This window comes from Motacilla alba, chromosome 1, assembly GCF_015832195.1.
Source record: "Motacilla alba alba isolate MOTALB_02 chromosome 1, Motacilla_alba_V1.0_pri, whole genome shotgun sequence".
Classification (NCBI taxonomy): Eukaryota; Metazoa; Chordata; class Aves; order Passeriformes; family Motacillidae; genus Motacilla; species Motacilla alba.
The window spans coordinates 4146546-4174373 of NC_052016.1; the positions used below are offsets into that span (position 1 = coordinate 4146546).

The 27828-nt window shown below is 40.7% G+C and overlaps 1 protein-coding gene across 1 annotated transcript in view; it reads left to right on the forward strand.

Annotated features, from left to right (window-relative positions):
* HLCS (holocarboxylase synthetase) overlaps positions 1 to 27828 on the forward strand; it is a 121669-nt gene that overhangs the window by 72253 nt on the left and 21588 nt on the right. The window lies entirely within an intron of this gene.

The window sequence follows — 27828 nt, forward strand, 5'->3', positions numbered from 1 at the left end:
AATCTTTATTTCACTTTAGGAGTTCTGTTGTGCAGCTTCAGCGCTGCCTGAAGAAAACTTTTCCATATTTTCTTCTTGTAGATTTTTTTTAAGCTTTTCTCACTGTACTCTTTCCCAATCACATCTCATAAAAGTTGTAGTTTCCAGTTTGGTATCTTTTATGGAAAAAAATTGATGTCAAAGATTTTGCAGAGCCAAATTCTTACCAACTTCCTTTTTTTAGGGGTATTTTAAGGAAAGCTGGTGTACAAATTAATTACATTTATTGTTCTGTCTACTTTTGGTCAATAAAACCTTTTCACAATTCTTCTGGCAAAATATTAGGCATAGGATCTGGAAATTCTGGAAGACTGAGACACTTAAGTTTTTGCATAAATATGAATAAATCTATATTTAGTATAAACACTGCCACAAAAAACACCTGCAGCACAAGGAGTGACGAGTTGGAGCTACAGGATTTTGTTTTATTGCCTTCACTGAGAATTCTTAAAGGTTCTGTAAGAAAATTGTTCAGAACGACCAGAATTTTTACTTTTGTAACTTTTTAAAGTTATAAATTACATCAATAATGAATATATGAATAATGTGAGAAAGCCATTAACTCATTTTCTGGGTGGAAGGGAGTGTTAAGAGCTGCTCTGCTGTGGGATTTTCAGAAAGCCCATCCTTAGTCTTTAATTTCAACACTGAATTCTGAAACAACTCCTTTTTAAATGTTCACTTTTTATTTAGTTGTTTTTTTCTTAACGTTCTTTATATTTTTTTGTAGCTGTTTCTCAGTTATTTCAGTGAGCAGAGACTTTATCCCATTAAACTCAGGCCAACTTGGGTCAGTCCATTGCACTGCAGAAACTCTGCTTGGTTCATTTCCTGGGATTTTTCAGAGCAGGAGACATTTTAATGTCAACATTGCCATCTTCCTCTAGCTCCCCTTTTTGAATGGACTAAATGGCCATCACTTTTGTTGAGGGGGGAAAAAATGCATTAAACCACTTTTTTTCTTTCATCTCTAAGTAGGTCAGTTTGTGGCGGAAAGTAGAAAATAGCGGAAAGTATTAGTTTGGATTTTCCATCTTCTCCTAAAGTATCTCCAGGATGGTGCTTGTGTGCTGATTGCAGGATTATATCACAAAAGCAGACCTGAGTGCAAGTGAGTTGTGTGAGGGCTCAGCAAAATGTGGTGCCACAAATCCCTCCCTGCCTCAAGAGGGAATCGCCCGCCCGGAATCGCTCCCGGAATTTCTTTGCGCGGAGATGCCAAGGAGGCATTTTAATGAGCAGTGTTCCCAAAAAACCAGTGAGGTGAGGGATGATCTCAGTCATAAAATCTGTTTTGCCAGAATTTTTTGGCCTAAGGAGGTGAATTCCGTTCCCTTCCCGAGTTTAGGGTGGTGGAGCTCCAGTGAAATCCCGGCGGGTTGGAACCACTGCACATGAGGCACTGGGCACGGGTGGTGAGGAGTTTGTGGGAATGACACTCAGCTCACCTGGTTTTCCTCAATTTATCCCCTGCCAGATCTTGGATTGGCACTCAGCTCACCTGGTTTTCCTCAATTTATCCCCTGCCAGATCTTGGCAGTGTACAAAGGAAATGGGACCTTTCATCCCGTAAAATTCACTCCAGAATCTGATAATCCAGGAATATTCTGTGGCACACCGTTTGCTTTCAGCAATGAATTTTGTGATGTGGATTCTTTAATGAGGAGTGAGGGGCAGGAATTTCACTTTCCAAACTTTGAGGAGTAGAAAAAATAACAGAAAATAAGTTTTTAATACAGGGCCCTGAAGTGTTTTTTGCTTTTTTGTCACAATTCCTGCTGAATCCTTGTGTTTTGGTGACAACACTGCACACTTTTTAACCTGCTTCTCTCATATTTTACAACCTGAAAACAGCAAAAAATTCTCAGCCCTCGGAAGGTGAAGGGTTTGCTTTTGGTTCTCCTAATCAAATTTCAACTTCAATGACAGTAAACAAGTTTGTCTTTTATTTTGGTATCCTTTTCATCTTGAAATGGATGATTTTGTTTCATAGAATTTAACACCGTCTATTCTCAGATATTGTGGTGCCACTGCCTTCTCATAATTACTGAGAGAATTTGTGTGAAGTGGACAATTTCTCTTGGTCCCCATTTTCTCTTACTCTCTGTCTTCACTGATGAGTCAAGACTCTGGTTTTGACCTTTGAGACTTCTGATGTTGCTGCCTGCAGAACAGAAGATACCCAGATGATATTTTGCCTCTTCAGAGGTTTCTTTGCTTAATTTTTGCTGATTTATATAAAAGAATCAATAAAAAATTCTGAAAAGTGAGGGTCTAGATCATGGCACACAGATTGAACGTGCATTTGACATCACTGGCATTTGTAAAACTCAGCATGGGTGCATGAGCAGTGCCACATTCCCAGGTGGTAACTTGATCATTAATTTCTTTTTGGGAGTTCAAGCAAACATAATTGAATGTTTTATCACTGTCAGGTCCTGAGTAAGTTTTGTGTGTAAATATTTGCTCAAAGGAGAGTCCACTGTCCTCCTTTTGCAAAGTCATGGAAACGGATGATTTCTATTTCCATTAATACAAGTTTAATTTCATTTTTCGGTGTTTTTAAGAGCTTCTGAGTGGGTGAAGCTGTGTGCAGGTGCCTCCAAAAAGATGTGCTGTCTTCTCTGAGCCCTTGCACTTTTAATGAACCATCTCATTGTCAGCCCTCAGCATCTCCCCGCGCGCCTTTTGGTGACGTGGCTGAGAATTTTAATGCACCCGGGTTCTCATTCGGCACGGCCTCTGTGCTCCTCACGGGAGGGCCTTTAGAAATGGGATTAACTTCCAGAGGAATGCATTAGCCATGCCCCAGAAGTGGGCAAAGCTCTAACCAGCCTGATAGATTGCTCCACGCTCCAAATCCTCCTAAGCACCCCCTCCCTCCCGTATTGACAGCTCCCCATTGAGCGCCTGGCGGCATTAGCGTGTTTAGGAGCTGGGCTGTTTTGTAGGAGCCCTGGGCTGATCTCATATTCGCTTTCTGAAATTAATTCGACACTGCTTTACATGTTAATCCGCAGAGGATTGATTTGGGGAAGGTCAGAGCGGTGCAGCCTCAGAAAAATGGGAGAAAAGCTCCACTTAAAACAGCTCATTTCAGTTCCCAGCCATGGGCAGAGCTGCCTTTTCTTTGTGGCGCTCGGCCAGCTGGAGGGGACTCGGTGCTCTGACAGAATACATCAAATGGTGGCGTTTGATGGGATCTGCAAGGAAGTTGAGCTAATTAAATTTACCTTCATTAACCAATCGCAGCTTGCAAATGGCACAACTCTGCTTTGGGAACCTGCAGGGTGGCAAAAAAAAAAAAAAATCCCTGCCTCTCTTTAAAGCACCGACAGAGCAGTGAGAGATGTCAGGAACACGGAGTAATTTGATTTATTTTTTTCTTCTCTTACTTGTAGAGTTTTCAGCGTTGCTAAAACAAATAAATACCCATGGAAAAAACCTGCCGGCATGGGATGTGCTGGTGTTGGACCATTATGGATAAATCATATGTTTTATTTGGATCTCCACAAAAGGGCAGGAGACTTCAGTGGGGAAAAGTTACAGCGAGAGCAGGATAAGGACATCTAATAAAAAAAAAAGTATTGCAGATATTGAGAAAGTGTCACTGAGTTTCAGCTGCACCTTGCTGAAATGATTCTTTTAATTTGAAAACAAACCTCTGATGGTTTGGTAATAGCTTTTGGTATTTAACAGCACGGTGTGTTTGTAGGATTTCAAAAAGTCAAACACAGAAATGGAATTTTTTTAGTGTGTGGATTAACTTAAAATATATACTGTGTACTTTATATTAAAATGCAAAAGAAATTTTAATTATAATCCACTTTTTATTTGTAGATTCATTAAACCATCACAATTAAAAATATCAGGAAATTAAACATTTTACAGCTATTCACTTTTCCTATTTTAACTTTCATGAGTACAATATGCATGTAACGATTTTACAACAATAAAAAATTTGGATTCACATTTGATTTGCAAGAGTTCAAACTCTTTCAGGTAGAATTTGTCCCCCAAAGCCTATAAATGTCTGAATTTGACTGCACTGCTCCCTGAAAGAGTAGTGAAGTCTTTTATGGAGTTCAGATGTGCTCTAATTTTGGAGGTTTTCCTTTCAGGAAGCTTGCCTTATGTAGATAGAACCTTATGAATCCAATTGTATATATCTATAATTTGAATATTTAATTTAGATGTAGGTGTTGGAGCTGTCAGGAATGAATGTAATGTCCATATTCACCTGCTGCTATTTGGTCTGAATCTAATAATAGCTTAATATAAAGAGAAAAAAAGAAATTCACATTTAACATAATTTCAGTTCATAGTCTTTTATGGCTCTGCTGCCAGGGAACAGGGACAGGAGCAGAGGGAACGGCCTCAGGCTGGGCCAGGGCAGGCTCAGCTTGGCCAGCAGCAGGAATTTGCCCATGGAAAGGGTGCTCAGGCCTTGGCAGGGGCTGCCCAGGGAGCTTTGCAGTGCCCATCCCTGCAGGTGTCCCCTGGAGGTGGCACTGAGTGCTCTGGGCTGGGGACAAGGTGGGGCATGGGGCACAGCTGGGACTCCATGGGCTGGGAGGGCTTTTCCAGACTTGATGATTTTGTGACTGAGCCTTAAGAAAACCAAAATGTCTTGAGGAGAAATTAAGAATGGTTTAGAGAAGTAATTGATAATGTGATGGTTCAGAGCCGTCATGGTCTGTGTGCTTAAGTCAGTTACAGCAGACAAGAAAAGGCAGAATCTCCCATTAGACCATCAATTCTTGAACTTCTCAGCCTCCTGAACTTCTTCTTGATCCTGTTTCCCTTCCTGTTTCTGGGTCATGGCTCCTGGCACTCTGCACTTCTAGGGTTCTAAATGTTCTTTTGTGTTGGCTATTGAGCAGCTTTTTCTCACCTCTTGATTCGATTTGTTGTCTTCACCCTTTTTGTTTCCCAACTTAAAGTCTCTTTAGGTGTGTATATAATTGAATAAAACAATTATACTTTTTATAATAATGGCAAGTTACCATCAGAAAAAGTGCTTTTATTTGGAGCAGCCTGGGGTAGTGGAAAGTGTCCCTGCGCATGGAGCTGGATGAGCTTTAATGTCTCTTCCAACCCAATCTATTTTGGGATTTTGATGACAAAACCAACCCCTCGATTTGTTTTCTTCACCTCTTTTTTTTTTTTTTTTACAGCTTAAACGCTCTTTAGGTGTGTACACAATTGAATAAAGCGATAATACTTCGTATAATAATGGCAAGTTACCATCAGAAAAAGTGCTTTTATTTGGATAGTGGAAAGTGTCCCTGCCCATGGAACTGGATGAGCTTTAATGTCCCTTCCAGCCCAACCCGTTTTGGGATTTTGAGACTGTCAGTGTGAGAGGAACCAGCTTCAAAGGACACTTGAGGGATTTCTAATGAGCATTGTGTGCGTATAAAGTTTACCTTTTCCGATGACAGAGTGTATAAAGACATAAATGTTGCTCCTTATATGCAATAAAATCACAGCACAGATGAGTTCATGGGAAAGAAATCCATTGAGTGTTGTTAGATGAAAAGACACTGCCTTTGATGTAAGAAGGAATTAAAATTTCTGCCTTCAGAAGAAATGAACCTTTCAGCAGTCAGAGCAGAACCCGATCCTTTAACCACGGCGTTGCCACTGGGCAACAAGACTTAGTGGGGAAGTTTTCCCTCAGAGTTTTATTTTACTGGGTTTTTTTCACAATGGACTATTAAAGAAAAACAATCTCCCTGACTTTGAGAAAGAAGATTTTGACACCCAGGAGTCCACACTGAGTTTGCTCGCTGCCTATGAAGAGCCACTGGTTTTGTGTTGGTTTTGTCACCATCCATTCTGATGGAAAGTAATTGATGAAGTGAGGCTGTAATTATTATTTAAGTGGCATTCTGACTGTGAAAAATGCTGTATGAGCCAAGTGCAGCAGGATGCTCCAACACAGGCCATGATATGGAGCACCACAGTTTCATCTGGAACACTTTTTTGGAATAAAAAGGCTCCTTTCATCCTCTGTGTGAGCTCTGGGCTGTATTTTTGATGTCTGCCACTCTAGCCAGGGTCTGAATTTTTCCTTTCTCAACTCCCTGCCTCTTATGTTAGTGCAGAAATCTTGTTTTAAGTCTGTTCTTTCTTTTAACACTTCCAGGTTGTGGAATATCCCTTTTTTCAGCCTGGACCCAGCTGTTTCCCATCGTAGAGGGAATGACTGGTTGTGTGGGGAGACTGGACTCTCCTCCTTCCCAAAATCAACAGATGGCTTAAAGATACCTTTAACTGAGCCTTTGAGCACTCAGCAGTTGGTGATTTTGGAAAAAATGGTGTGTTTGAGGAAATTTGAAGCCTACTGTGCCACATAATTATGCTCCAAACTGAAGTCTTGGGATTCAGGATGCAGCTTTTCCTTCTCCCTTTTCTCCCATCCAGAAAAGGTGGAGGAGTCATAACAAATACAATTTCCTAAAACTGGTGGAAAATGGAAAGGGTTTGAATGGAAGTTCCTTGTTAAAAGGTGATTTATGTGCAGTCTTAAACTGCAGTTACTCAGGGTTCATAATTACTCAGGATTCAATAATTTCTGTATTCTATAAGCTGAGGAGGTTTATGGATAAACCAAGGTAAAAATATTCCATGCTATGGAGTCTTGTTTGGGATAGGAATGGGAGAGAGAGCAGCTTCTTAATCCAGAGGAAAACCTTGTACTGAAAGGTGAATACTGTGATTAATTTGGGTGCTCTCTAAATGTGCTGATCCCTGAGGGAGGCATCCTTAATCTTAGTTCAGGTTGAATGTTGGGTTACTTTCCTGAAGTAAAAATTATCTTGGAATGAAAAAATTAAATAATAATGAAGTGAAGATGCATATTATGAATTTCTCAGTCCCATAAATCATCTGCAGTTTACATTTCTTGTCCATGTGCCCAAGTATTTGTTTCTGGTGGTTTTTACCATGTAGTGAAACACGTGTAAAGATGTCCTACCTTGGGCACTTCATGAAAAATTTCTTTTATGTTCTGATTTTCACTTCTTTTGAAAGCGAGCAAATACCTTTTGCCCTCTCTCAAATTTTTCTAACAGAGCTACCTTGAAGTTAAGGCTTCACACAAGATGTGACCAAAGGCAGAAGGTGGGAGGGGGGAGAAACACAAGGACTGAATTGTTTTAAAAATGCATTTTTTAACAGAGGGAAATGATTGTTTCCATTCATCACAGCCTTTTCACATTTTTTTGTCATATCTGATTGATAGTGTCTAGAATAGAAGGGTGCACTCAAGCACTTTGCATAGGTAATTATTTCTGTATGTGGTTGTTTCTGGTTGCTGCTTAATTAGAAATGGAGGAGTAGGGAGTAGGGAAGTGATTATCAGGAGCAGGGCAGGGATTGTCCCTCTGGGCTGGCTCTGAGAGGCCCCTCGAGCGCTGGGGCCAGTTCTGCTCCTGCAGGAGAGACCTGGAGGGGCTGGAGCGTGTCCAGGGCAGGGAACGGAGCTGGGGAAGGATGTGGGGAATCAAGAATTCTTATGAGGAGGAATTTCCCCATGGAAAGGCTGCTCAGGCCTTGGAAGGAGTTGCCATGGGGGGTTTGGAGTGCCCATCCCTGCAGGTGGCACCTGAAGGTGGCACTCAGAGCTCTGGGCTGGGGACAAGGTGGGCACTCTTCCAACCTCAGGGATCCCAGGATAAAAGCTAACACGGATATGAATATTTTAAAATATTAGTAATTATTTTGTGATCTCCATGTGCTTTAGCTCTTAACAACCAAGTTAAGGCAGGTGCTGACATTGCTCTTCCGGCGTGCTTCATGCCAGGTCCTCAGGGAGCTCCTCTCCAGGTGGACAACCATGGTCACCTGCAGGAGTGGCAGCAAAGGTGACAGGAATTTGTCACCAGTGCTGGACACTGTGGTACTGACACTGAGGGGGAGTGGGTTGTATTTTATTTGTGTTTTATAGGGTAAACAGTGCTGTTTGTACATGTGGAACATTCCTTTTGAATACTGCAAAGCTGCACTGCTGAACAAATCCTGAAGATTTAGAAACAAAATATCAAATCAGTTCTAATAACCTGCTTTTTTTTGCTTTTTTTTTTTCACAACACCTCCTGCAACTTCAGCTTTTGTTGTGAAATTTTCTTCCAGGAGCCTGATAGCTGAATAATATTTATTGATTTTTGAAAGCCCTGAGAACAGAATTATATTTCAGCCCGCCTAATAAGATAATTCTTACCAAATTACTCCCTAATAATTTTGATTCTCGGTCCTCCCCCGCGATTCTCAGCTCTGCTCACACAGTCCCCAGCTGCGTTATCTACCCCCAGTGCAGAAAATTAAGTCAATGTAAGAGAATACTCTGGTTTTTAAGGAGAGGTCACGAATAAGCTCCCTCCCCTCGGTAGCCACCAGCGCTCTCATTACGCTTCATTTGTGCGCCGGGAGCACTGGGGGGACCCAGCTGGGCCCCCCGGCTGCTCTCATCAAGAGTTAATTTCTGCAGGAGGTGCTGCTGGCATGAACAAGTGCAGGAGGTTCTCTGGTGGTCCTGCCAAACAACGAGAGCTCTTAATTAGCAGCGATGTTCAATCAGGCTCCTTAACGCGCCGCGGCGCCGAGCGGGTCATGTTCCTTCAAAGGCACCCCAGCACCCGGCCCAAATATTGGGTTTGGTTTTTTTTTTTTTTTTTTCAAACACAGCCTTGCTTTTCCAGAGGCTGGCAAGGCAAGGTGTGAGCTGTGCTTGAGAGCTGTCAGCAGTGGGGTGAAAATCAGGTTTTTTATGAAGGATGTGGGGGTTTCTGCTGGGTGGGTTTTAAAGGGAAGATGTTTTTCGTCGCGGTGCTGAATATGGAAATTCGGCGACTTTGTATGGGCTGGGAGGGGTTGTCCTGGACTCCAGTTATTTTGTGGGAGAATTTTTTGGCTAGAAAAACCAAAAGCAGAGGCTTTGCAGTGCATCCTTTGCTCTCCTTGGATGTTCACTGTTAATGACGTACCAGGCACAATTCTGGGTATTTGGAGGGGGTTTTTGGGAGCTGCCATGGAGGCCTCGAGTTGTAACATAGAGCTCAGGATGTCAGGTGCAAGCTGAGGAATCCCTTTGAAAGTTACTAATTATTATATATAAATTAAATATTAATTACTGTATGTAATTACAGGTGCTAGAAGTATTTTGCAGGTTGAGGATAAACAGCACATGCACAAAACCACCAAAATAAACAGTTTAGAACTGCATGACCAGCTCTCAGAGGGCCATTAAATAGGCCCAAGTTTTGAAAAGAAGGGAAGCAAATGCAGAATATCAGAAATCACAGTTTCAAGCAAAATTGGCCATTTGATCCAGTGAAATTGCTTATTTGCCCTTCTCAGTGGCAATCAGGAGTCAAAATAAGAATAAATAAAACAAGCAAACAAAGTTAGGCTGAGCCAAATCTCAAACATTCCCAATTTTTTACGTTTATTATTTACGTTTATATTGATTACTCCAATTGATGGTCCTTCCTCTGTAAGGATTTTAATTCATTACTGGGGGTGGCATTTCCATTTTTTTAAATTCGTTCTTTATTTTTCATCTTCGTGTTTAAAAACTGAAAATTGGCACGTGATTGATGAATGCTCATTACCAATAAAAAAGGAAAAGAAAAAGTTGAGGCCACATCTTAAGGGGCCAGATTTACATTGAAAAAGATCTGACTTCTACCATCTAAAAATTTCATTTTTATTTGAAATGTATTTGTAATTATACATATGGGAAGAAAGTTTTGTTTGGGAAGTCTCTTTGAGAAGATTCTTTGATTTAAAGGTATAAATGGTTGCTGTTTACTGTAGAGGTGTTTTTTTAGGTTTTGTTTTATTTTTTATCCTAAAGCCTTGGGGGTTTAGGACACCTGTCTAAATTAGTGACCATCCAACTATTTTAAATTAAGATAACTAAATTTTCATGTATTTCCAGTACAGATAGTTATATATGCACAATCTAAATCTTCACTGGATCTGAAATAACTATTTTAAAAATGGGTTCCATCAAAATGAAGTGACGTTTTAATATGAATAGAAGAGTTGTAGGAAGAACAGAGTTGATTGCCACAAGCCCCTTTTATAAGATCTTTTCCTTGGTGGGAAAAGCCTGGCCCAAAGTGGTTTCTCCTACTGGAGATGAGTAGATGAAGAAAAGTTTATTTTATACACCATTTTTACAGTTGGTTTTTTTTAAATTTAATTACATCTGTTTAAAACAGGACCTTTAATTAATCACTAAAAACAAGGATGAGTTCTCTAAATAAATTATTATTTGTACGTAAAAAATGTGACTTTTGATTTTTAATTTTGTAGTAGGATTGAATCTATAGCATTTTTTATTTATTTCACTACAAGATTTAAGAAAATCACAGGATTTTTCTTTTTGCTTTTTTATTGTGTGAATAAGTAGATTTAAAGCAGACCAGGACATGTTATTCATGATTTCTTCTTCAGCAAAATTTGTAGATCCTTCTACCCTTAAAATTATCATCTTGTCTAATAGTACATCTTGATAAATTCAGATTCTGAAAGGCAAGGATTGGGAGGTTTAGGTGGAACTGAAAATAAATAATTCTACTGCTGAACTAAGGAACTTTGTAAATATTTAAATTTAAGCCCTACATATTCATTTTATTTACTCTCTTTTCCTAATTGTCACTGTGGGCCAGGACATGTGGGACAATTAGAATAGGACAATAATTCCTTGTAAAATACAGGATTTCAGGTGCCAAGCCTAAAATCTGAAATTAGATTTAGTGGGAGGTGGCAGGAAGAAGATAGTAAATGTTGTATTAGTCAACTTATTACCAAAAAAAGGGAAGGAGAAGGAAAAGAATCATCTGTAAAGTGCCTCTTATAAGATAAGAGAAAAAATAGATTAAATTTGCACGTAATATTTGGTGACTGGACCTGTGTTGAGGTTTTGACCACTTTTGGTCTCAAGGTCTTGGAAAGTTTTTGAAGTCTTTCAGAAAAAGTTACTCCTTGTTGGATTAATATGTACCTTTAAAAATTCAGGTGCACAGTTCTTGATTTATTCTCTGAAATGAAGTGAGATTCTACATTTTTTAAATGAATGAGAATGCTCCTTAAATGTAAGTGTATCCAGGCAAAAGTTCAGGATGGAACATGCCCATTGCCATCACTAAATCAACCCCGCTGCAGTTTTAGAGAGGCAGAAAGGAACTGCACATTGGCATTTAGCCAGGAACGTGGCACCGCTGTCCTGTAATACCAGCCACCAATTAGTTCATCAAATAAAAATAGAATAATCTGTGTATTGCAATGCTCTTAACAGGCTTCAAAGGAAATTTGCACTGGATCATGCCCACGAGTCAAAAATAATTAAAACTTCAAGGCCTAAATGGATCTTAGAGCTCTGCACAGAGATCAATTCTCTGTTAAATTCTCGCTGTAATTTCCCAGACTGGAGGGAGATTTGAGCATTTTTTGCAGTGGCTGCACATGTTTTTTTCATCAGCACTTTGGGGCTGGGTTGTGTGTCTTGGAATGCACTTGAAATATCTTGGGTGGCTGCAGATGGCCTCGGTCTCGTTTGCGTCACTACGAGCAGAAAAAGTCAAAATAATTCTTTGAAACGTGGTTTGATGAGCATCGTGTTTTAAAAAGGAGGAAGTGCTGTGGAAGTTCCCCGCTTGAATTTTTCAGCTTGAAAATTCTTGAGTATTTCATTACCAGCTCCCATGGAAGGGTGGGAAGGCACAACAAAGCCAATCATTTATTTTGTGCCTGTATACCTTTAAATGTATATTTTAGCTTAAGCTGTTTTGCTGGAATTTAGTTTGGATCTGAGGTCTGGATGTTGTGTGGGCATCACCTCCAGGAATCCAAGAACCTTACTGTTTCCCTTCCCTTGGATCCTGGGGAGAGCAAATGCTGCCATTTTATGCCAGTAAAGCATGAGCAGTGAAATATTAGATGGCCATGGGTGAAGAAGGAAAATCTTGGTGACAAAGGCCTAGAACAGAGCATAGACGTTGTAATTTCTGATTTTATTCCAGCAGCACTTTCCATGTGGAGCAGGAGATGAGTTTGTGGATAGGCCCTTGATGCCTGTGGTTGTGGGAGAATGAGAGGTTGGCCATAAAACCTCTCCCTGTAATAATTGTGCAGTCATTTGCACATGCACTGCTCCATTTGCTCCTCTGGCACCCCAGGGTTTTCTCTCCCAGCCCCTGGCTGTGGGATAAACGTGGTTGGTACAACTCAATCTCAGATCCTCCTGCTGTTTTCCCTGATTTTTAGAAATATTTATTGCTGATCCTGATACCTCAGGTTTGAGCTTTTCTATTTTTCAGATTCTGTGCTGCTTTAGTGGGTGGGTCTGAGCTTCACATTATGGGATGCTGAGCTCTCTGCACAGAGCAGGGAGACAAAACAATTCCTGCTCCAGCTGGGCACCAAGGACAAATGATCCAAATCTCAGCCCAGGAGCACAAACAGCGTGGGCTGGAGAGAGAAAAACAAGCAGGGTGGGAGTGCCTGGGCTAAAGCTGGAACTGGACAATGAACTGCAAGGTGCAAATGGAGCAGAACTGATCCAAGGGAGAGACCCCGTGCCCGCTGGTGCATTTTGGGACCATTTGGGTTCATCTTGGGTGCAGCCCTGGCTGGGCTCTTGTGCTGCCCAAGGTGGATCCATGGAGGCCTTTGAACAAATCCCTGCTTTATTCTTTAGCTCTGTCCAGCCTCTGCTCTGGGTCAGCCTGCACAAGGCATCAATCTGTGTCATTTCTGGGATTAGAAATAATAATTATAATAATTTCAGGACCCAAAGGGGCTCCAAGAAAGCTGGAGAGAGACAATTTAAAAGGAATGGAGTGACAGGACACAGGGAATGGCTTTGAACAGATGGAGGCAGTGCTGGATGGGATATTGAGCAGGAATTGTTCCCTGGCAGGGTGGGCAGGGGCTGGGCTGGAATTGCCAGAGCAGCTGGGGCTGCCCCTGGATCCCTGGCAGTGCCCAAGGCCCGGTTGGACACTGGGGCTTGGAGCAGCCTGGGACAGTGGAAGGTGTCCCTGTCATGGCAGGGGTGGCACTGGATGGGTTTAGGTCTCTTCCAACCCAAATCATTCCATGAATCCATGATTTTTTCCTTCATTTATGGCATTGTCCCTGTGTGGATTTTGAAGTGCTTTGCCAGTAGTTATCATTGAGCTTTCCAAGATCCCTTAGGAGCACCGTAGATAAATAGTAAAGTTTCCTCACACTAACAGGGGTGAAGAAAACCTCCAAAAAGATGATTTTTGCTTTGCATCCTCCAAAGGCATACATGAAAAACTGTGTATGGGAAGATCTCATTCAGTCAAAGGGCTGAACAGCAAAAAGTGACTTTTAAAATCAAATAAATTTGATCTCAGAGTAGCAGATTGAAAACAGAGGTCGAACATTCCATGCATACAGGCTTGAATCATGGAATCCTGGAGTGGTTTGGGTTGGGAAGGATCTTAAAGCCCATCCAGTGCCACCCCTGCCATGGCAGGGACACCTTCCACTGTCCCAGGCTGCTCCAAGCCCCAGTGTCCAACCAGGCCTTGGGCACTGCCAGGGATCCAGGGGCAGATTCAAAACTATTAAAAAAGAGGGACATAAATCCAGATTTTTTGTGTCATTCCCCTCTACTTTGAGTGACATTTTTCTAATCAAGGGCAAATTCATACTGGTAGCCTGTTCAGCTTCCCAGGGTTTTTTTCCCTGTGATTAAAATAATAAATATATATATATATTAAATAATAACAATATATAAATTATAAACAATATTAACAGTAATAAAATATATAATAACAATACTTATATATAATAGTATAATAGTGATTGTATATGATATATTAATAAGAATAATATATAATTATATGTAATTAAATAAAATAGAATTATATAAAATAATATATAATTATAATAAATAAATAAATATGATAAAAATAAATATATAAAATATATATAAATAAATAATGATAGATATAATAGATATAAATAAATAATATATAATTATATTATATAATATATATAACAATATATTATATAGAATTATATATAATAACAGTAAATGATAGCTTCATCTATCTATCTATCTATCTATCTATCTATCTATCTATCTATCTATCTATCTATCTATCTATCTGTCTATTCTTTTCTCTGCTTATATAAGTGATGTGTAACTCGGCCCTGCCCGTGCCATCCTGATGGGATAATCCTATCCCCAGCCCCAGCCCTGGGATGCAGGAATGCTCTGCCAGGACTGCAGAGCTTGTGCAGCACCAGAAACTTAATCCCAGTTTTTCTGGGAAAGGGGCAGCCCTGGAGCAGCTGCGTTCCATGAGGCCTCATGGCAAAGAGCCTTCAGAGAATGTTTTCTCTGAGCTGCAGGATACCAAATCCATTCAAATAAAGTCCAGGGATGTTGGTCAGCCATGCAGGAACTTTGTAATTTTATAATATTATAATAATAGAACTTCTTTCGAGTCCTGCAGTTTGCAGTGTTAAACTGAATTATCAAATTGTTTTCACTAGAGAAAGCTTGTGGGATTTTTTTGATGTGGGAATGGCTTAATTTTGACTGCAAATATTTATTTGTGGCCAGAGTGAGTTAATTTTTGTGTGTTCAGTATTACAAGCACCACTTGGACTTGGATACTCTTCGCAATGTCTGTTCTGCCTGGAAAGAAAATAAATTTGCTTAATGAACAGGGAAATAAAGCATTTTTCTGCTGTCACATCTTATATTTTATGATCTCATTTCTCAAATTCAGTCATGTTTTCTTTCTGGAAGTATCCTAAACGCTAATGAATACAAGGAAATTCAATTAGAAGAAATCTTCAATAACAAAAATAAATGTTCATGTCCCAGGGAGAGATAGAATGTGATAAATAATCCAAGATGTATTTTATGTTAACTTCCAGGAAATTTTTTTGACAGTAGAGTTTAAAAATAGCATTTGAAATTGAGAACTTGACAGTGCATTTCATGAATTTGGAAGCCACCTTGCCTTATGTGATACTGGTATCTAATAACATAAATTGGATTGTTATATATAAGTTGGAACAATAATAAATTGAAATAATAATGTTGTATATAAGTTGGAATATTATATTGGAATATAAGTTTTACCCCTTGGAATATGGAATTAGAGGGAAGATTTTTTTTATCTTTTATTTTTTTTACTATTTAAGAGATTCTATAGCAGCTTTTAAAAATGGACAGTCAAATACATAGAAATAGAAATACATTTATAGGCAATAAACAAATGTGAGTTGGCAACATCCAATCATTCCATTGCTGCATTAAATGTGAAAGTTTTGGTTGATTAAAATAAATTTAAAAATTAAAAATGTGGAGGTTTTGGTTGATTAAAAATAATTAAATTTAAAAATATTTTGGTTGATTAAAAAATTGAAAATGTAAAAATTAAAATTTTAAACTTTTTGGTAGATTAATAAGTTAAATTTGATTGATGAAAAAAAATTAGATTTTTATCTTTTGCTGTTAGTAAAGCACTGAGGATCTCTAGGTAATATTTACATGAGCAGCCTGTGAATGTGTGGATTTTCAGGGTGAGAGCTCCACTCCTTCTGTTGCACTTGGCTTGTGCCACTTGGTGTCTCAGCCTTCAGCATCTGCAGAAGGAAAAGCCCCACTGTATTGTATTTGCATTGCCCCTAGACAAATGGAGGAATGATGAATCTGACTCCGTGTTCTCAGAAAGCTGATTTATTATTTTGTGATACTATATTACATTAAAGAATACTATACTAAACTATACTAAACTATACAGAAAGGATACAGACAGAAGGCTAAAAGGATAATAATGAAAATTCGTGACTCTCTCCAGAGCCCCGACATAGCTTGGCACTGATCGGCCAAAGAGTGAAAACAACTCCCAGCAGAATCCAATGGAACAATCACCTGTGGGTAAACAATCTCCAAACACATTGCACATGAGCAAAACACAGGAGAAGCAAATGAGATAAGAATTGTTTTCTTTTTCTCTGAGGCTTCTCAGCTTCCCAGGAGAAAAATCCTGGGTGAAGGGATTTTTCCAGAAAATGTAAATGCCAGACCACTGGAGAATGAGGTTCCCAGATTGGCAGGGGTTTCATTGCTCCTGGCTGTGTTTGCTTTGGGGCTGGATGGGCCAGTTCCTGCTGCCTGGGAGGAGCTGACGTGGGGAGCACTTGGGGTTGTGTCTCCCTTGTGTGATCTGATCTTGTTCTTGACAAGAACCCATGGGTTGGGTGGTGGTAAATTCATTTATTGGTCTGAAAAGTCAGTTCTTGGTGTCTGTTCTGTGTGCAGAGAGGGGAATGGAGCTGGAGAGGGGCTGGAAAACAAATCCTGGGAGGAGCAGCCGAGGGAGCTGGGAAGGGGCTCAGCCTGGAGAAAAGGGGGATCAGGGGGACCCTGTGGCTCTGCACAAGTCCCTGCCAGGAGGGGACAGCCAGGGGGGTCGGGCTCTGCTCCCAGGGAACAGGGACAGGATGGGGACCGGAACACACAGGATGTTGGGGACACACAGACAGGATCCCCACATGGACGTGCACAGGTGGGGACATGGACCCACATGAGGAGGAGCAGCCTAGGGATTCATGGATGGGGACAGAGCTCCACAGGTGGTGACAGGGGACACAGGGACAGGACAGATGGATGCCAGCCAGCCAGGGCACGGGTGGCAGAGGGTGCTGTGAGCCCCTGTGGTGGCAGTTCAGGGTGGCCTGGGCAGCGAGGCCGGGCTTTGGGGACACAGAGGCCATGGTACCACCCAAAGTGCAGGAGCAGGAGCCTGCGCCCACACCGCAGGGCCTTTGTCACCAACTGGTGTCACCTGCTCATGGCAGAGCTCCAGAACCCCAGAGGGGACACTCTGGGGGTCCTTGTGGGTCTGTGGAACACTCAAATTGGAGATTGGCAAAGAAAATTTCCCTGGCAGAGTGGTCAGGCCTTGGGCTGAGCTGCCCAGGGAGGTTTGGAGTCCCTGTCTGTGGGAGTGTTCAGGAGGAGTCTGGATGTGGCCCTTGGGGACAGGGTTTGGGGTGATGGCACTGGATGTTCCTGGAGGGCTCTTCCAGCCTTGATGATTCTGGGATTCTGCCCACACTGCTGGGAATTTTGTGTGCAGGAGAGAACAGTTTTCCCCTGATGGATGGACTGCAGAGATAAAGGATCTGCCCTGGGGTTGTTGGATTTCCCTGGTTTTGGCCTTTGAATTTGTTTTGTTGAATCATTTGAGCCACCCCGGTGATGCCACCAGGAGTGACACAGACACAAAATGAAGCTCCCTGACCCAGAGTTTACAAATTTTGAATGAGGAAAAGACCTCCAGGGGCAGGATGACTCTGGATGTTGGATAGAATTATTAAAAAGGAACACAAGGAGTTTTTATTTGTTGCAATGGAGACGTTATCCCATAAAACAAGGGTGATAGGAAAATGGATTTTACAGCTTTATTCTGGATAAATAGGAGTACAGTGTTCTGTTAGGTTAGTCTGATGTTCCTGGTTGAAAAGTCGAAATTATTTATGGAGTACTTGTAGAAAAAGACATTAAAAAATGTGAAGGGAAAAGTATTTCCTCCCCTTTTTCCTTCTCAGTTATATTCAATGTTAAATATATTGTGCAAGGTGGAGGAGACAGACAGCTGCAAACAGTTGACATTTACAACTGCAACTTTATTAATTCTGTGAAGAGTAGCTTGTTAAAATTCTCTTAGTGGAGAAAAGGAAAGATGATCATTTTTTTCTTCAGTGATCTTTCCCCTTCTGGATGCTTAACTCCTCCATATCACAGGGTTTAAATGCCATTCTTAAATCTAAAACCTTAAATCCAAGATCTCTTCCTAGACCAGACTGCAGAGGCTTCAGATCTGCTACAGCTTCAGTCATTTCCACGAATAATTTGGGTGACAGAATTGAAGGTTTCCTTATCAAAAACTCCTCTTTGTTGGGAGAATCCATAAGGTTGTAAAAAAGGTGAATTTAAAAGCTTGATAAATCCAAGTGTGGCCTCAAATAATCAGATGCAAATCATGAAATGGAGAAAGAGCGGATGAATATCAATTTTCATGAGAGGTTCTTTAAGTTTGAGTGAGCAGTTCAACGTGAATTAAAAATAAATTCCTGTTGTAACGAAGGAGGTGAGGACTGGCACTGAAATTCATACAAAAGTGCTTAAGAATGTGCTAAAAATGTCAAGGTAATCCTTGCAGTTCTACTCAACACTGGGAGGGTTTAACTGGAGTTATTGGCCCAGTTTTCAGCACGAGGCTTCAAAAAGTGTGGATTTGCTGGGCACAGTACAAAGCAGGGAAAGGGAATTGTTCAGGGTGCAGGAAACATGATTCCTTAGGTGGGGAGAGTGGGAAAGCAAAGAATTGTGTTTCTTTCCTCAAAAAAAACACAAGAACAGTGTAAAGAAACTTTCACTCAAGTGCCTGGTACAGGAAAAAAAATGAATGAGCATTTCCCCATTTTCAGTGGGTATGGGACAGCATGTCAGCCCAGAAACACAAATGCTGGAGTTTTGCCTTTAATAATTACTAAAAAAAGGGGTTTTGCTTAAGTGAGCTGTTGTTTCTCCATAGTTGTGAGATTTTATGAGTAGGGCTGAGAGTGGGATAGCAAAGAATTGTGTTTCTTTCCCGAAAAGAACACAAAAGCAGTGTAAAGAAACTTTTACTCAAGTGCCTGGTATGGGAAGAAAATGAATGAGCATTTCACCATTTTCAGTGGTTATGGGACAACATTTCAAATGCAGATGCAGGAGTTTTGCCTTTAAAAATTGCTAAAAAAAGGGATTTTGCTCAAGTGAGCTGTTGTTTCTCCATATTTGTGAGATTTTATGAGTAGGGCAGAGGATCCTTCCTACACTCTGGGGCTGTGCTGTGAAACTGGGTCAGACTTAGGCTGTCCCTCTTAGAACCAGTTTGATTCTGGAGTGGGATTTCCAGCTGGGGCTCATTTTGCCATGGATGCAAATCCATGGAAGATGCTGGAGCTGTGGATTTTTTTATTTCACCCACATGTGAGTAACTACTGATTTTTCTTTTATTCCACATATTTATTGCTTTTATTAATTTGTTTCCCAGCAGTTTTGCATATCTATGTCTGTAACTTCCCATTTAAGTCATTCCTCCACATTTTTCTCCTTCTCCAGCCAAAGGAATTCTTTGCTACATAACGCCCTAACCCTTGATAAAACCTCACTTTTTCATTTTAAATAAAATTCCACCTCACAACACCTGTTTTTTTAGAAATGTGTTGGCAAAGCTGAATGAGAAAGTTTCTTTTCTAAGCCTGTATTTTCCTTTTGCTTTACAGCTGAGTAATGCACAAAAAAATAGGTGAAGGAGGACCCAGAGATCTGCCAGGTGGTTCAGAAATTAATTTCTGATTTCCATTATTACTCCATAAGTATTGATTCCCCTTTTTCCTGTCCCTTCATCCCTTGGAAATTGTGTCTCTCGCTGTTTCTTGTTGGACCCTTCAGGTCCTGCAAGGCCACGCTGAGCTCACCCCAAAGCTTCTCCTCTCCAGATGAACAATCCCAGTTTTTTCAGCCTTTCCTAAACCTAAAGATGGTTTATAGTGATACAGAAGTAGAGTTTGACATGCTTTTAGTCAGTATTTGGAAGCAGTTCCTGGGTTTGGTGAGGTAATGCAAGAATCAAAGACATTTTTTTTTCTTTTCTGCTCTTTGGGATATCCAGATTTCATCCTCTACCATGTGCAGATGTCAAGTGTCAAGATGCCAAAATCCAAGATAAATTTACTTTTCAACGCCAACCCTCTTGATTCTGTGGTGACCCATCCACCATCTCTCAGGATGGTTTGTGCATATTTTATTTGTACAACATTTTATTCTTTCTGAGCATATTTTAACCTCTCAGAAGTAGGAACTTCCAGGCTTTTCTTGCATGTGCAGAATTTGAATTAACAACATTACCTGGGGACTTTTGGCCCTTTTTTTTTTTCCACCTTGACAAAGGAAATCCCTTTTTTGGGGCTTTGAGTAGCAGCTGTGTCTTGTGTGAGTCGGTGGTTAAAATCCACACTATTTTGATGGCTGTTGATGATGCTGTGGCCAGCAGAAAGCAACTTCCTTAATTTGAAATCCATTCTTCATCAGCCATGAGATGAATTGTTGGGAGTCTGCCTTGGAGCTGGCATGTCACCATCACTTTTTCTGGAAAAATCCCTTCGCCCAGGATTTTTCTCCTGGGAAGCTGAGAAGCCTCAGAGAAAAAGGAAAACAGTTCTTATCTCCTTTGCTTCTCCTGTGTTTTGCTCATGTGCAATGTGTTTGGAGAGTGTTTACCCACAGGTGATTGTTCCATTGGATTCTGGTGAGAATTATTTTGACTCCCTGGCAATTGGGGCCAAGCTGTGTCAGTACTCTGGGGAGAGTAATGAGTCATTACTATTATTATTATTATTATTTATTATTATTATTATTATTAGCATTCTGTAAGTATCCTTTCTGTATTCTTTAGTATAGTTTTAGTGTAGTATTCTTTGATATTATATAATATCATGAAATAAGAAATCAACCTTCTGAGAACATGGAGTCAGATTCATCATTCCTTCCTGCCACAGGGCACCCCAAAAATACAAGACTGGCACAGCCCAAAAAACGAGGGGGTTTCAAAATATTCATCAATATATTTGGAAACAGAACTTTGCTGTTCTCGACCCTGCTGCTTCAGAGCATTAGAAAAGCACTCTGGGCTTTAATTCTGAATTTAGAAATCTTGTGGTTTCTCTTGGCACTGGCAGGGATGAAACTCTGTTGCTCGATGAGAGCGTTTTTTGTGTTTTTATTATCAGATCTATGGGTGCAGAGCCAGCTGAGCTCAGTTATTTGTGTTGAATTCACCATGAGAAAAGCAATATATTTTTCTGGACCATTATCTCTTCACATGATCTGTGACTTGAAATTGGGAAAAACAAAAAATCTGTTCTTTCTTCATGAGGAAATTCTGTGTAGGGATGTTGGAGATAATGTTCATTTATGTGTTTTAAAGGAAAAATGGCATTGTTGCAGAGAAATTAATTCCAACTCTTAGAGAACAGCAGCTTTTCTGGATCCCTCTTTCCTCTGAAAAATTATGTGTTTGGTAAACATCCCATCAGATCTAATAACATTAAAAATAATTGTAATAATATTTTATAACAATTTTATAATTATTGTTTTATGTATGATATTAAAATATTTAAAATGCATTTATTTATTTATTACAAATATTCTTAAAAATAATATTCTAAACTTTACTTGGCAAACAAACTATTTCAAATTTTAGCTACAACTTCAGAGCTCCACTGCCATTTCTTAATGATTTTATTTTAGAATCAGCTCTCACTGAAACACTTCGAAACAAAAAAATACCTTTTTTCCCCCAAAGTTTGCATTAAGCTTCTCCTTAATCCCTTACATTATAATTTACATTTACATTATTTATATATTATGTTTATTTATGTAGTTCTATATTTGTGTTTATTTGTGTATTATTATTTATATATTATATTTATATATTAAATGTCTCAGTGTTCCACCTCTGTTTTTTATTAGAGAAGGATTAAAAACCTGGTATTTTGTCTGTGGGAGTTTTTTGATTAAATTCTGTGTTTTTTGACATGGAAGGAATGGGGTGTTTTGATTACTTTTACACAGCAAAATGTTAATAATCCTTTTTTTTTCAAAGATTTCATGCATCACCATTCTTAATGGAAAAAAAGCCGTGCAAGTGAAATAATTGTGCTTTACCTGCCAATTTATGAAGCCACAATTGGGAAAAATTTAGGAAGATTTGATTAAATGCCAAGTAATGTGTCCAATAACCACCTTAGGGATGATGTTTGTACCATACACGGCGCAAAAATCAGAATATGCACCAGCATTTAGAACTTTTAAGACCTTCTGTGTGTATTTTTCAATTAAATGGTGAGAGATGAGAATTTGGAAACTGAGGCTCACGTGCTTTTGACCAAGGAAAACTGAGGTAATGGAGAAGTTTGCCTGAAATTTTAGTTAATTGTCTTTAAATATTATTTTTCAGAAAGAGGGTTAAACTACTTGACAGGACCGCAAGAAATGGCAGTGTGAAATTGTGCTGCCTTTTGCTCTAGTGTAGGAAAACTGTTGTGTGTGCCTTCAGAAAGAGGAGAATAATTCAAATTATTTTTCAGTTAGCATTGGATTAAGAAAACTGGGAATTTGCTGCATCCAGAACCTAAATTTTGAGCACAATGGATGTTGCTCATCAAATATATAAAAATAAAAGAAATTAAAGCAAATCATGGAAAAAAAAAATCAAAGGTTTTAGGGGTTTCTCCTAATTATAAATTACTTCCATGATTTTAAGTATTGATGAAACTTTTAATATTAATAAGACAAAGGAAAAAATATTACTTTAAATAAGGGAAATAACTGTTATTACTAATTTTTAGGTCTTTCGCAGTTCCTTCTGTGATTTCAAGTATTGATGAAACTTTTAATAATAACAAGATAAAGGAAAAAATATTAATTTAAATAAGAAAATAATTGTTATTGCTAATTTTTAGGTCTTTCACAGTTCCTTCTGTGATTTTAAGTATTGATGAAACTTAATAATAATAAGATAAAGGAAAAAAATTCATTTAAATGAGGACAATAATTATTACTAATTTTTAAGTCTTTCACAGTTCCTTAACAAGGAATGTAATTTTTTTGTTGTTGAAATACTTTAATTTTTCCCACTTTGCCAGGCTCTGGGAAGGATCCTGGGAGGGCACCTCACACCATCTTTATTTGTGCTCGTTTCAATTTCCATGATAAATCCAGAGTCTTTTGTTGAACATTCCCCCTGCTGGAGTGGCTGTTTGGGAATAACTTCAGCACTTCTCTGGTCAAACATGGCAACTGTTTCACACCCTCGATGATTTAAGCCAGGAAATGAAGTGATGTCTTCATAAATTGCAGAGAAATTTTCATAAGGAAATGCAATCACCCAGACTAGAAACTGGCCAGAAAATCACATTAAAATCGCTGTGTGAGCAGAAACTTCTCACTTGGGTTTTTTTTTTTTATCTGAGAGGGAGCTAAGGAATAAGGAATAATGAGGAATATTGTATAAATTCACCTGCACAATGGGTTATTTTGATATCCTCATGTTTGTGATGCCTCACTGTGAATTAGTGAATCCAATGCTGATTTAAAATAGATTTGTCATTTTGCTGAAATGTTTCTTGCTCTGCTGCATTGGCTTTCCTCTTGTGTTGAGATTTTCCTCTGAAAGTGACCAAATTTCAGCTTTTTTAAAGCAACTAGGATAATGGAATGGGTTGGGCTGGGAGGGACCTTTGAAAGTCATCCAGTGCCACCCCTACTATTGATGCCTCAGGTTTGAGCTTTTCTATGTTTCAGATTCTGTGCTGCTTTAGTGTGTGGGTCTGAGCTTCACATTATGGGATGGTGAGCTCTCTGCACAGAGCAGGGAGACAAAACAATTCCTGCTCCAGCTGGGCACCAAGGACAAATGATCCAAATCTCAGCCCAGGAGCACAAACAGCGTGGGCTGGAGAGAGAAAAACAAGCAGGATGGGAGTGCCTGGGCTAAAGCTGGGACTGGACAATGAACTGCAAGGTGCAAATGGAGCAGAACTGATCCAAGGGAGAGACCCCGTGCCCGCTCGTGCATTTTGGGACCATTTTGCTTCATCTTGGGTGCAGCCCTAGCTGGGCTCTTGTGCTGCCCAAGGTGGATCCATGGAGGCCTTTGAATAAATCCCTGCTTTATTCTTTAGCTCTGTCCATCCTCTGTTCTCTGCCTCACCATGGCAGGGACACCTTCCACTGTCCCAGGCTGCTCCAAGCCCCATTGTCCAAACTGGCCTTGGGCTCTCCCAGGGATCCAGAGCAGCCCCAGCTGCTCTGGCAATTCTATTCCAGGGCCTGCCCATCCTCCCAGGGAAGGATTTTTTCTCAACATCCCACCTAAACCTGTAATTTTTCAGTTGGAAGCCATTCCCTGTGTGCTGTCCCTGCATGCCCTGCATGTCTCTCCAGGTTTCCTGGGGCTCCTGCAGGCCCTGCAAGGCCACCCTGAGCTCAGCCCAAAGCTTCTCCTGTGCAGCTGAACAATGCCAGCTGTGCCAGCCTTTGCTGCCAGCAGAGCTGCTCCATCCCTCTGCTCCTCCTGGAGCCTCCTCTGGGCTCTCTGCAGCAGCTCCAGCTCCTCCCTGGGCTGGGCCCAGGGCTGGGGCAGCTCTGCAGGTGGGGAATCACCTGTGGGGGCACAGTCCCCCCCCTCACTGTGGGGTTCTGGGCTGGGGCAGGTCCAACTCTCACCCCCACATCTTCTCCCAGGGCTGCTCCATCCGCTCATCCCAGCCTGGGTGGATCCCAGGGGTTGCCTCATCCCAGGTTCAGGACTTCACACTTGGTTTTGTTGAACCTTTTGAGGTTCCCAGGCCCCAATCCCAAGCCACTGTGTCACTGACCAGGGATGCAATCCCTGCTGAAGGTGCCATCACCACAGCCTGCAGTGCTCTGGCTGTCCCCAGCTCTCCTGCATCTCTGGGGTTGCAGTGCAAGATGTGCCCGGGCTGTTCTTCCATTGCTGTCTGTTAGAGGTGGGGCAGTTCTGTGCCGTGTTTCACCTCAGACAAGAAGGGCTGGATCTGGCTTTGATCAATGTGTTTATAATTTTTATTTTAGCCTGAAGATTCTAGTCTTACCGTGTTATGATAAATGTATTTCATTGCATTCTGGTAAATCTTCTGTTTCTTAAATCTTGGCACTGGAGTTCTGTTTCCTAACGAAATCTGTTTCATTCCCATTTGTCCCATGTCCACTTTTGGCTTCAGGTAGCTTTTTCAAGAAAGCTTATGAGTTGAAAAGATTACTTACTAGATGGGAAAAAATGAAATAAATTATTCAAAACAGGACAAGTTTTTGCTTTTCAAATTAAAAATTGAAAGAAACTCCTAAACTCTCGTCACATCTCCCCTGGAAACGCCCTCCTTTGCTGTAACTTTGTGGTGTTGATGATATTCACAGAGAAACTGATTTACTGAATAAAGAAGTTATTTAAGTTTGCAGTTTTGGAACATGACCAGTGTGTCTGAACCCAGGTTTCAAATTTTACTGGCATTTTGTTGGCAAACTAATTTTTTGGAGTCCTTTCTTATTTGGGTATGTTTCCTGACACCTCTGCCTGTATGGTGCTGTGTTTTAAAATTCTCTTTTTCAAGAGGGAAAAAAGCCTATAAACATAGACAAAAGACTAATTATAAAATATCAGGTATAAAAACAGAGAGACAAGAAAATGACCAGCTGAAAAATGCAGTGAGCAGAGAAAAAAAAGAGAGAATTTCATGGTAGAATTCTGTTCAGCAGGCCCTGATTCTCAAAGCAATTCCACCAGCAAAGCATGAGCCATTCCCAGTTCATAATACCATCATTTCAATCAAGCATGAGCACATGGGTGGTAAAAAAGAGGTGATTTAGTCTTCCCTTCTCTCCCCTGGCATCTTTTGCTGTTGCTTCTCCTTTGCCAACAGCAGCTTTCATTTATGGAGAGCTGAAAAACATCTCAGGTGGTTTTGCCCTGCTCCCAGCCCTCCTCCATCCTGCATTTTCCCTGCAACTGAATTGTTATTATTGCCCTGCTCAAGGATTTACCCAGCCAGCCAAAGGATCTGGGAGCTCCTCACCCACATCATTCATTCAGGAGAATATTCCTTGCTGGAAATGCCCTGTCTAGTTCAGGACAATCTTCTTTTTGTAGCATTTCTTGAGGTAACAAGGAACCAGCTGTGCAGGGTTGCAGTGCTTTTTTAGCTTTCGCCATGGCTGGGATATTGTAATCCCTTTAATGCTTTTTCTCACCGGTGCAGGACTTTGGTGTATCCAAGGAGTTCAAGGAGAATTTGACACTAAATGGCCCTTTCTGTGCTCACTTTGCTGTGGGGAACCCACTAGAAAGTGAAAGGAGCAAGGAATTTTTGCATTAGAACAGAAGAGTGCATTCATGTCAAGGGGTATTCTGGTAAATGTTTTTTCTTGCTGGATTTAGGCACAGTTTGAAGTGAGATTGCTGTCATTTAAATCAGGCTGAGTTGGATTAACAGCTGAGGTGTTCTCCTTGTCTCACCTGGGGGAGTCAATCTGCTGGGAGCACCTGGTTGTGTGTGAAATGCCTCATGGAAAGTGGAGGATGGAGAAATGTAAATATTTAGGCTTGTAAGAGAGTGTGCAAATGGCTTTAGGGTCCTGTCTGGGAGATGGGATTCCAGTGACCACCACTGGGGCTAAATCATTGATTTAACAGTGACAATGGCTAATTTCGGACTGATTTCAACCAAACCTAAATGTCTGCTGGAAACACCAGAGATGCCAAGTTCCTGTGCATTTTCTGGAGTCAGGAATCACTCAGAATCCCTGAAGGTTTCTAGTCCAACCTCCTTCTTCTAAGCAGGGTCAACAGTGAATTCGGACCAGCTTGATCAAGGCTTTTTCCAGTCAGATCTGGGAAAACTCCACATCCTATTCCAGAGCTGTTATCCCCACAGCTCAGTGTTACTCACAAGCTGGCTGGGTGTGTGTGCCATTTCCTCCTGAATTCCCTCCTTTGCTTCACCTCTTATTAAACTTATTAAGACATTAAATAGGACAAGTCTTGGAGAACCCCCTGAGGATCTGCAGTTGTATGCAGCCCACAGCTGGAGTAAAAACCGGGATTTTCAATCCCAGAATCCAGACCCTTTCTGCTCAAGGCTTGGCTTGGATACAGGGATGTTTGAAAGAACAGCTTGGAGATGTTTTCCCTCTCAATCTGAGACTACCCTGATGTCCTTGACCATGAGGATGGGAGAGCTGGATGTGGCCTCAGCACTCTCAGATCCATCCCCTCTGCTCTCACCGACCTGATTGAGCCAGGATTTCCCAAGAGATTTATGAGATCAATTCTTTTCTACTGCTGGTGTTTCCTCTTCTCTCTGAACTCTGTGTAAAGTCCTGGAAGAGCTTGTTGGCGAAGATCTGGCAAGGAATTCCTTGAGTAGCTCAGCCTTAGGTGTATCCACTGTGTTTTAGCCTCAGTCAGCTGATACTCCACATTTTCCTTTTTTTTTTTTTAATCACATTCCAGTAGAAGTTCTTGTTGCCTTTTTTACCCCCCATCTCTAATGCAATTGAGCTTTCCATTCTTTGGACCATATTTCTGCATTTCTCCTTTGTAATATTCCTCCTTGCTTCCATCTCTTTTGGACATTCTTTTACCCTCTTAGATGCCCTTTTTTAGCCAAAGCAGCCTCTGTTCACGTCCTTATTTTCCCGAGGATTGTAACAGGGTTATTTTGTGGGGAGGAATTTGTAAAGACCAGATCTCTTGAGCTCCTTTGCCCCGCAGAGATGTCACTCATAAGATCCCATCTACCAGGAGCCCAAATAAAAACTGAATGCAGGGTTTGTTCATCCTCAAAACTTCCCCAAAAATTTCCTGATTTGGTGGCTTTTAGCAGATTCCCAGCGTGGTGTCACTCACAGAAACTGCTGCTTTGGGGTCAGTAACAACTTTTATTTTGTATTTGATAGTCATAGAATGGTTTGGGTTGGAAGGGACATCAAAGATTGTCCAATTTCACCCCCTGCCATGGGCAGGGACACCTTCCACTATCCCAGGCTGCTCCAACCTGGCCTTGGACACTTCAGGGATCCAGGGGCAGCCACAGCTGCTCTGGGAATTCTTTCCAGGGCCTCCCCACCTTCCCAGAGAAATATTT